The sequence below is a fragment of the Monodelphis domestica genome, chromosome 7, assembly GCF_027887165.1.
Source record: "Monodelphis domestica isolate mMonDom1 chromosome 7, mMonDom1.pri, whole genome shotgun sequence".
Classification (NCBI taxonomy): domain Eukaryota; kingdom Metazoa; phylum Chordata; class Mammalia; order Didelphimorphia; family Didelphidae; genus Monodelphis; species Monodelphis domestica.
Window position 1 is genome coordinate 128,749,325 of NC_077233.1, and position 9,902 is coordinate 128,759,226.

Below are 9,902 nucleotides of genomic sequence, written 5' to 3' on the forward strand. Positions count from 1 at the left end.
TTAAAAGAGGGCAAGGTGTCAATAGATGCCAAACAGCTGGTCAGGAGCAGGCATGAGTGCCAATTATGACCATCTCTTTATCTGCAAATGGCAAGGGGCTAGAAATATCAACTCAACATAAAAGATCAAAGCCTTGTGGAAGGATACTGCATCATATAGTCATTTTTCCAACCCTTCTGGCAATGTCAGTGGAGAGTTCCCTACCTTAAACCTCCATTCTTGCTTTGGCACTTAGCTTCCTGCTCAGTCCTGGGAATTGAGTTTCTCAGAAACTCCCCATTCCTGATTTGACTTAAGTGGTAGTATAAACTTGTACATTGTACCCTGTATGTTTTTCTCCAAGAGGAGGTTTCCCAACAGGTCTAATGATTGTCCCAATCAAATCCACATGTCAGTCTCCCAGTGGGTGATCTAAGAATGGACCCAGAGAATATTTTGTTTGATCATATATTCCCTGCTTCCTCAAGATATTTGCAGTCACTTTAGTATGTGTCAGGAAGGTCTCATGAACCTAAGAAAGTGTATCTTTGTCACACTTTCATTGACTTTGATCCATGAAAAAGACCTTGGTGAGTCTTCCTACTTCTATGCAGATCACAACTCTTCTTCCTTTTCATATTTTCCTTGCTTCCTCTTCTGACAAGCCTTATGATTTTGTTGGCACATGGAACTCCTACTAAAGCAACTTCCTCTACCCCCAGACCAGGAACAGCACTGCCTGGGGAACTGAGAGGGTAAGTCATTTGCCTAGGATTACAGTTTGGGTGAGAGTTAAGATTGAAGCACAGACCTTTCTGACTCCAAGGTTGACTCCCTTTCCATTATACAATACTGTTTTTAATTCAACTCTTACCAAAAATTATCCATAGATGATGTAATCTAGAATCCCTCTGGGTCTTCTTCTTTTTTGTAGATACCAATAGGGTTGTCTTTGGAGCAATAGGAAATGGAAATCCATGGATTAGGAAAATATTTCACAATATGATGAGTGGTATTTCAAATGACTCTTTAAAGGTTAGAATGATTCAGTATTCTGACCTAAACATATGATCTTGGTCTTGGAAGAGAAAGAGAAATAATACTATGAACATAAAAGATTTGATTATTATTAATTATAAGTAAAAATTGAAATAAGACTATTATACCAATCATGCTGATTGCATATAATGAAAAATGTTGATTGAGTATAATGAAAAATAGCATAACCTTTGTATATTGAGGGAGAGCTTGTGGTTGAATTTACTAGCAGAGAGATGAATCAGACATGAGTGCCAGACAATGATAAAGTAATGTTAGATTTGTTATATTCCACTATTTGTACTGCTCTCCTAGAAAGGTAAAAATGGAAATTTTCCATCTTACACATTTAGTTCCCCTCTTCAAGTTGGCAAACATTGACTTTTTCCACTGAATTTCTACCTAATTGTATGAAAGCCAATCTGTGTTTGATTTTTGTCTAGCTGTGCATGAATATCACCAATGTTTTCAGCCCAACTTTGCCTTAGATTGGGGATTAAAACTTGCCCCTCCATTCCATTATGGACACTAGTAGTAAACTATTCTGGAGAGTGGAAGGAAGGGAGGTTTCAGGAATGCATCAATAATTCTTTTTGCTGCAAGTATTCTATCATCTCACCCAGATTTCCACATATGAGAGTTTCTAGGTAATTTTTGTTTTCAGAATATTTTCTATAAGCCATTCTGTCACGTACAGCTTCTATTATAATTCTTCAGATACAAGGCTTCAAATATTCCTATCACACTGACAAAAAATATGACCTCATGTAAATATTCATGTGTAAATAAGAGAACAGGACTGGGTCTTGGGAAAACTAGGCTCTAGTCTCTGCCCTGTTACTTCCATGCTCTATGACTTTTGATGATTATTAAATCATTTGTTAAATTATTAAATTACTCATCCTGGACCTCAGTTTCCTCATCTATAAAATGAAGGACTAAACAAATTTTAAAGCACTTCCCAAATAATGAAAGTCTCTGGGTCTATATAGGATGTTCATCCTTTTTTCTTGCCTTTGGTGCCTTATCTCATATTTGCTTCTTCTATCTCGATCTTCAGTTACTTAAATCAAACTCATACTTCAAGACCCAGCTTAAAAGCTGCCTAGTTTCAGAAAATCTTCCTTGGTCACCAGGGCTAGCTCAACTGAAGGATCTAGCTCTTCATTTTATTCCTGTACAACTCAGTTTTGTATTTCTTATGATGCGCCGAATACATCTTGCCTCAAAGTACAGATATCTTATAGATATTCTATAAGCTGTAAGCTTCTTGAGATAAGAGTTGTGTTTTGTAGATTTCTACATTCCCACAAGGCTCAGCAAAGTGCCTTGTACATGGGATGTGTTCAATATATATATATTTGCTGTATGAATGAATAGCAAATATGGATAATAGAATTTTGTTTGCAAACATACACTGAGGCAGTTTCTGGGGCCAGTCAGTATAAGCCCAGGAAGACTGAGGAACGCTCTATGGGAAGTCTTACCAATCAGGTGGAATATCTAATGAAGTGGGTTTCCTAAGGAGCAAAGCCCAAGGAGTGATGGGGTCATTTTTGGCTCACTTTGGATAATAATGTGACATGAATTATTTCCTTAGAAGCACCTAGGTGGCACAGTGGATTGAGTACTGGTCTTGGGAATCAGAAAGACTTGCTTGATTTTAAATACTCTCTTAGATATTAAGTAGTTGTATGAAGCTGAACCATTTAACTTTTATCAGCCTAGTTTCCTCATTTGTAAAATGGAGATAATCTTAGTACCTACCTCATAGGATTGTTGTGAAGATCCATTGAGATACTAAGTGCCAAGTGCTTTATAAACAAGCCTTTTACAAATGCTAGCTATTAATATTTATAATAATAATTTCTAAGTTTTAATGTGCTTTATAAATGTTAATGAGGAACTGAAGCAAACAGCTTTTAATGAATTACTCAGGTTCAGATAGCTATTAAATGTCTCAGACTAGATTTGAACTCATAAAGATGAGCCTTTCTGATTCCAAGCCTAGTGCTCTATCCATTATGCCTCTATCACTTAACCTGGTTTGCTTCAGTTTCTCATTTGTTAAATGAGCCAGGGAAAGAAATGGCAAAACACTCCAGTATCTTTGTTAAAAACAAACAAACAACAAAAAAACTCCAAATGGGGTCACAAAGAGTCAGATATAGCTAAAATGAATGAACAACCACAACATAAATATTAATGCTCATCATAATTCCCATGACAGCCCATTCCCACATTTTCCCCACCATTTTTCACTCATGGCAGCAATAACTCACACCTCTATAGTACTTTGTTTGAATACTGATGATTCAATGGATCTCACTGATGTGTGTGTTCCCTCCTTTAGGGGAGATGACAACCCACTTATGTTTTATCATTCCATGTAGTTCTTATTTATATTTTCTAATACATCTTCTATAAAGAACCAGATTAATGAAATCTGTTTTTCTACTTAGAAAGCCTCCCATCCACCATGTTGAAATTCTTCTTCCAGTTCTTGATACATTCACTGTATCACTGAATACTTGGGCAGTCTGTCATCCTTGTTATCCTTCCCTCTTAGGATGTGATCTACCCTCTTTCTTTTCAGAGCCTATATTTTTGGATAATACCTTATACTCATTGAAAGGTAGCATAGCCAAGTAAATAGAAGGATGGCCTCTCAGTCAGGAAAACCCCACCCCAACCCCGTTGCATCCTATCAATACCGATTGAGACCAAAAATAAAAACAAATACTCTATACCACATCTTGTGAATATGTTTTCATTAGAAATACATTGAAACCTACTTGCAGCTACCATGTATCTCTCCATGGTATTTTTGTAGTGTTGACTGCATTTTGATTCTTTGGAGGTTCTGGTGTTTTTTGGTACTTAATCATACAGCATCAGTGGTTAAACATTTGTGTTAAGATACAGTTCTTTTTTTTCTTCCCAGGAGTACCCTGGAATCCTTGTAAGCTCTGAAATTTTGACCAAATATAATTCCAGAATGTTCTATTCCTCCTGTGTAGTTCTCAGCTCATTGTCCTTCTGCAATACCTGTTCCAGATGCATTCATTGATGTCCTAACACAATAACCTGGTCATCCACCTACATATCCTCATCTGGGCAATCATTCTAATCTACAAATTTCTACTGGAGCATTTTATTGTGGAACAGAGGTAATCCTAGGTTCTTAAAGGAGAAATGCAAGTTCTAACTGGTCCCATTATCTTGGAAAACTTAGAGAGACAGACTGTGCTTAAGGTATGAGGACTAGCTAAATACCTAGAGACTCTTCATCAGTGGATTAGCCATTAGATAATGAAGACATTTTATTTGTTTATTTTATATTTATTTTGAAAACCTTCAAATTCCAAATTCTCTTCAAGATCTCTCCCTTCTTCCCTTGAGAATGCAATCAATAAACATCATTTATACATGTGAAATCGTGTAAAGCATATTTCCACATTAGTCATTTTGCAGAAACAAAATAAAAAATGTAACAGAACAAGAAAAAACAAGAAAAATAGAAAAAATGAAAAAATATGCTTCCATCAGCATTCAGACCCTCTCTGAAGGTGGACAGCATTTTTCATCATGGGTCCTTTGGAATTATTTTGAATCATTGTCTTGATCAGAGTCACTAAATCTTTCACAGCTGGTCATCCTTACAATATTGTTGTCATGGTGTAAAAATTTCTGTTTTTTCTTACTTTACTTTGCATTAGTTCATAGAGATCTTCTCATGTTTTTCTGAAACCACCCCCTTTGTCATTTTTTATAGCACAATAGTATTTTATCACAGTCATATATCACAACTTATTCAGTCATTTTCCAATTGATAGCCCCTTAATTTCTTGCAATTACAAAAAGAGCTGCTATAAATATTCTCATATATGAGTCATTTCCTCTTTTATTTGATCTCTTTGGGATATAGAGCAAGTAGTGGTATTGCTAGGTCAAAGAGTATGCACAGTTTAATAAAGCTATTTGGGCACAATTCCAAAATGTTCTCCAGAATGGTTGGACAAGTTCACAACTCCATGGACAGAGTATTAGTTTTAGGAAATAAATTCTTTCGCCACATTTCATGGTAACCCATAAAACAAACAAAAAACTCCTTGAAAATGTCCCTCAGTCTCACATGACCTCTTCTTACTTCTATTTGGAGGGTCTTGAAGTGGCAGAGGATGCTAGGACTAACATTTGTTAGATCATCTATAAATATTAGCGTCTTTACATGTGAGATCTTTATATGAATTAACATGTACTTGGGAAAACAGTCATGTTGATATGGTTATTCTCATAATAAATTTTAAAAAGAGTTACATGTAAAAGATAAATAAATTCCAAGGTTATTTTTGAAGACGTAAACAGAGGAGGTTAGTTCCATCATGTACCCAGACAGTATATACCACTAATTCATGTTACATGTGGTCAACTTGCCTTAAAATGCTCATGAGGAACATAAATTGCAAAAACCTCATCATTAAAAATATTGTAGCTTATATGTCAGCATCTGTTACAGAGCCCAGGGAGGTAGAGAAATTGAAGAAATGAGTAAGATCTTTTTTTTTAATAATTTTTTATTTGATCATTTCCAAGCATTATTCATTAGAGACAAAGATCATTTTCTTCCCACCCCCCCCCCATAGCTGATGCATGATTCCACTGGGTATCACATGTGTTCTTGATTCTAACCCATTGCCATGTTGTTAGTATTTGCATCAGAGTGTTTGTTTAGAATATGAGTAAGATCTTAAACATATACATGGGGTGATTTAAGTTTAAAAATGGTCTAGAGCCATGGTGGCAAACCTATGGAACACATGCCAGAGGGGGCATTCAGAGCCCTCTCTGTGGGAATATGCACCATCTCCCCAGAACAGAGTCTTCCAGAGTAAGTTACTAGAAAGCCAGTGGGATGTGGGTCCAGGCTCCTCCCCTTTCCCTTGCCTGAGGACATTTCTCACATCACCCACCCCTCTAAAAGTCCATTATCAGTGGTCTAGATGAAACTGGTAAAAATGTTGGAAAATATGATTGAGGATGAAGAAAGAAAAAAAATTTTACTTGTAGTAGACTAAACCATCTCCAGGTCTTTTTCAAGAGAGAACCTGAAGATTTTGGGCATGGTGAATGATGAAACGTCAACAAAAAAAATGAAATGGACTTTATTTTAAGATAGGAAATGATTGGTAATAATATCCTAATCAGATATATATATATATATATATGTATGTATATAGTTGCAGTCAGATCATGGACAGGCATTATAAAAACTCTCAAAACTGACACAAAATCCAAAGGCTAAATGTAAAGAGAAGAGACTGCATCAGCTTAAACCTGACTTATTCAGATGAACCAGTGAAGATTAAAAATGAGAAACACAGAAAAATATTGACTTTAATTTTCCCCTCTTCTTTTAAAAGTTTAAGCAATATAAGGCATTTTAACTTGAGGAAGAGGCCAAATAAAACCACCAACTGCCATAGCCAGCAGACATTGACTTGACTAAGTATAGCAACATGACAGCTCACAGAAACATTGCTTTATAATAAAAATTCATTTGTAAAACACTGCAAGGCAAGAAGGTGGAAGATGATGACTACCATTGCTTCATAAAACACATCAGTGCAATAGAAGCAAAAACAGATATATAGAGAGCTTAGTGTGAGATCATCAAGCCATATCATCTCCAAAGTATTCAGATATGAAACTGGCAGGAGAAACATAAATAGATGGAAAATAGGACAATGTTCATAGAGTAATCTCTTTTCATCATCATTGTGAGTAGAATCACCACATATGAGCCATATAACTTTAGATCCTGATGTTCTATATAAGTACTAGAAGGGACACTTAAGGAGATGAACTCAAGAAGATAGGTTGGAAGGGATGACCACATGCCAAGGAATACAAGTTGGACAAGACTTATTTTAGAATGTATCTCAGGTGGACAGATAGGATATTAAAAGAGTAGGACAATATGCAAAATTATCCTCCATATAACTTTGCATATGTAATGAGTCAGTTGGATTGCATAATGGATGGAGCTCTGGCCCTCAAGTCAGGATGGGGTTTAAATACTGGTCTCATACACTAACTTGCTGTTTGGCCCTGGGCAAGTAATTTAGTCTCTGCTTCAATTTCATCTGTATGATAATAATTATAGCATCTACCTTCTAAGGCTGTTGTGGGGATCAAATAAAATAAGGGTCATAAAACACTTTGAAAACCATAAGGTTCTTTATAAATGCTAGCTATTATTATTATATTCACAGAATGATCTATGTCTCAAGAGTATCCTTGATGAGCATACAAGAAGGGGAAAGGTAGGCTTTGGAGAACATTTATAGCAAACAACAATTTTACAATTACATAATTGAATGAAAAGTACAGGGAATAGCCTCTTTTGTGTTTACTGTTTGCTTATTAAAAAGAAAAAGAAAGAACTCTTGGAGTAGGAATGCAGATGAAAACATATGATTTATCACTTGTTTATTTGTATATATGATTTGGGGTTTGGGTTTTAAAAGATTATTCACTTTCAGAAAAGAATGATGTGTAAATATGTTTTGTGTTATAAGTACAACCCAGATTGAATTGCTTGTCAACTCCAAGAGGCAGGAAGGGAAGAAGGAAGGGAGACAACGTGAATCATATAACTTTGGAAAATTTATGTATAAGTTTGTTAAAATTAAATAAAGATAAAACTAAAAAAGAAAAGAAAAAATATATCAATATGAAGGAAAATGCTATTTCAAAGATTTCCTCCAGAATCTTAGGGACATGTTTATACTCTTGTGGATGTCCCAAGGAGTATATTTGAAGACAGCCTAAGCTCTGGTATCTTCTGGTGGGTCATATGTGTCATTTATTAAAAGACATTTGCACCAATTGGCAGGATGCTGATTCCTCCCTTCCTTGGGCCCGGTGATAGGGGAATGTGTTAAAGATGAGCCAGAAAGCCAGAAAAAGCTGATCACTAAGTAGGCTTTAAAAGGAAAGAATAAAGTCTCTGCCTCTCTGTCCCTCTCTTTTTGAATGCACTGCTATTGGGGAATAAGTCAAAGTTAGTTCTCTCTTGGATTTCTTAGTGTAGAAGGGGGAGTGAGGCTTTCTCTTTTTCTTCTCTAGCAGCAGTTGCCCTTCCCTTGTTTCTGTAAATAAATCCCAGCAAGAACATCTACTTGCTTCAGTGATCCTCAAGTCAGATTCCAAGTCTCTGGCTGCCCCTTCTACTTTGTGTTACCTTTCCTGGGCATGGGTCACTGAATTGCAATCCTAAGAGAAAGATAATTCTAGCACTGGCAGGAACTTTGTGAATCCAAAAGGCAAAGAGTTACTGGATACTGACTAGTAGTGAGATATACTGAGTAACAATTGTGTTCTTCAGAGGAGAAGATGCACCATTATGAGAAGAGGATTCTGTATTTGCAGTGCAAGTGCTCAGACCATTCTCTTCTTTGCTGGCACAGCAAGTCAGAGGTGAAATACCTGTTCAGTAGTCCCACAGATTGTTAAGTATTTGTTAATGCATTCTTAAGAGTGTTTTAGACATTTCTTTAGTGGTAGAGGAAATATATAGCTGTCTTCTACCTGAGAGCTATCATTTCATACAGACTAACTTCGTTGCTAATTCTTTTTTGGAGAGATCTTGGCCAAGAACTGTACCTAAGCTTTATTTAAGAGATTCTCCTGGAATTCCAGGTTGGGATCATAAGCCCTGGAGTTCAAGAAAAAGTCCAGATCCCTTCGTTTAGGAGTCATTCTGATGTATCCAGTACTCTGGGATCCAGATGAAGTCCTTTAGTGGAAGGGGCACCATCTGGCCTGGAATTAACATTGAGATCGTAAGAGATTCTCTGATCAATGAAACCACAGATATGACAGTGTATAATTAGTCTTGGATTATTGTAAAGGTAAAAAACAGGGAGAAAAATACACACACACATCTCCATACTTTTTTTTTGCCATCTGCCAAAGATACTCATGACTTTTGTAGAGAATATTCGAGGTCCTACAAGAGATTAAAATGAAAGAGGGATTTTCTTAAGTTAGCAGGCACTCTAGATGCTTCAGTCTGCAGATGACCAAGTTGACTGCATGAGTAGATAGGTGGCACAGTGGATAGGGTGTTGGGCTTGGGGTCAGGAAGACTCATTTTCCTGAGTTAAAATCTGGATTTAGACACTTCCTTTCTGAGTGACTCTGGGCAAGGCATTTAACCCTGTTGGCCTCAGTTTCCTCATTTGTGCAATGGCCTGGAAGAGGAAATGAAAACCTCTCCAGTGTCTTTACCAAGAAAACTCTAAATAAGATCTTGAGTTGGACATAACTGAAAATAATAATAAGAGTTAATAATAATGATAAGAGTTGGACATAACTGAAAAATGACAGAACAATGAACTGACTGCATCAAGTTCCAAAATAAGTCATCCTTAATGATATTCATAGTTATTCAATAAAGATTATTCTAATGATCCATACAGCAAAAAAAAATATAGATATAAAATGTCTGTAGCTCTTTAAAGTTTATAGAGCCTTTTCCTAACAACAGTTCTAGGAGGAAAATCAATGGTATAAGAACTATTAACCCACTTTCCAGATTAGGAATTGAGGCATAGAGGAAGTCTAATGATTGGCCCATTTTTTCCATACCTCCTGACTCTAAGTACTGTGCCCTTTCTATTCTAGCACATTCAGATCCCAGAAGAGTTGTAGATCTCATCCTGTGTCACTGTAATCTGGCATTAGTATCACTATGTTCCAACACCCTGCCTTGGCATATGACCTTGGTTTTGGATATGGAAAAGAAAAATAAAGTGGTAAACCTACCCTTCCAACCCAGGCCATCTGAACTAGATTGCTTCAGATACATCTTGAGTATT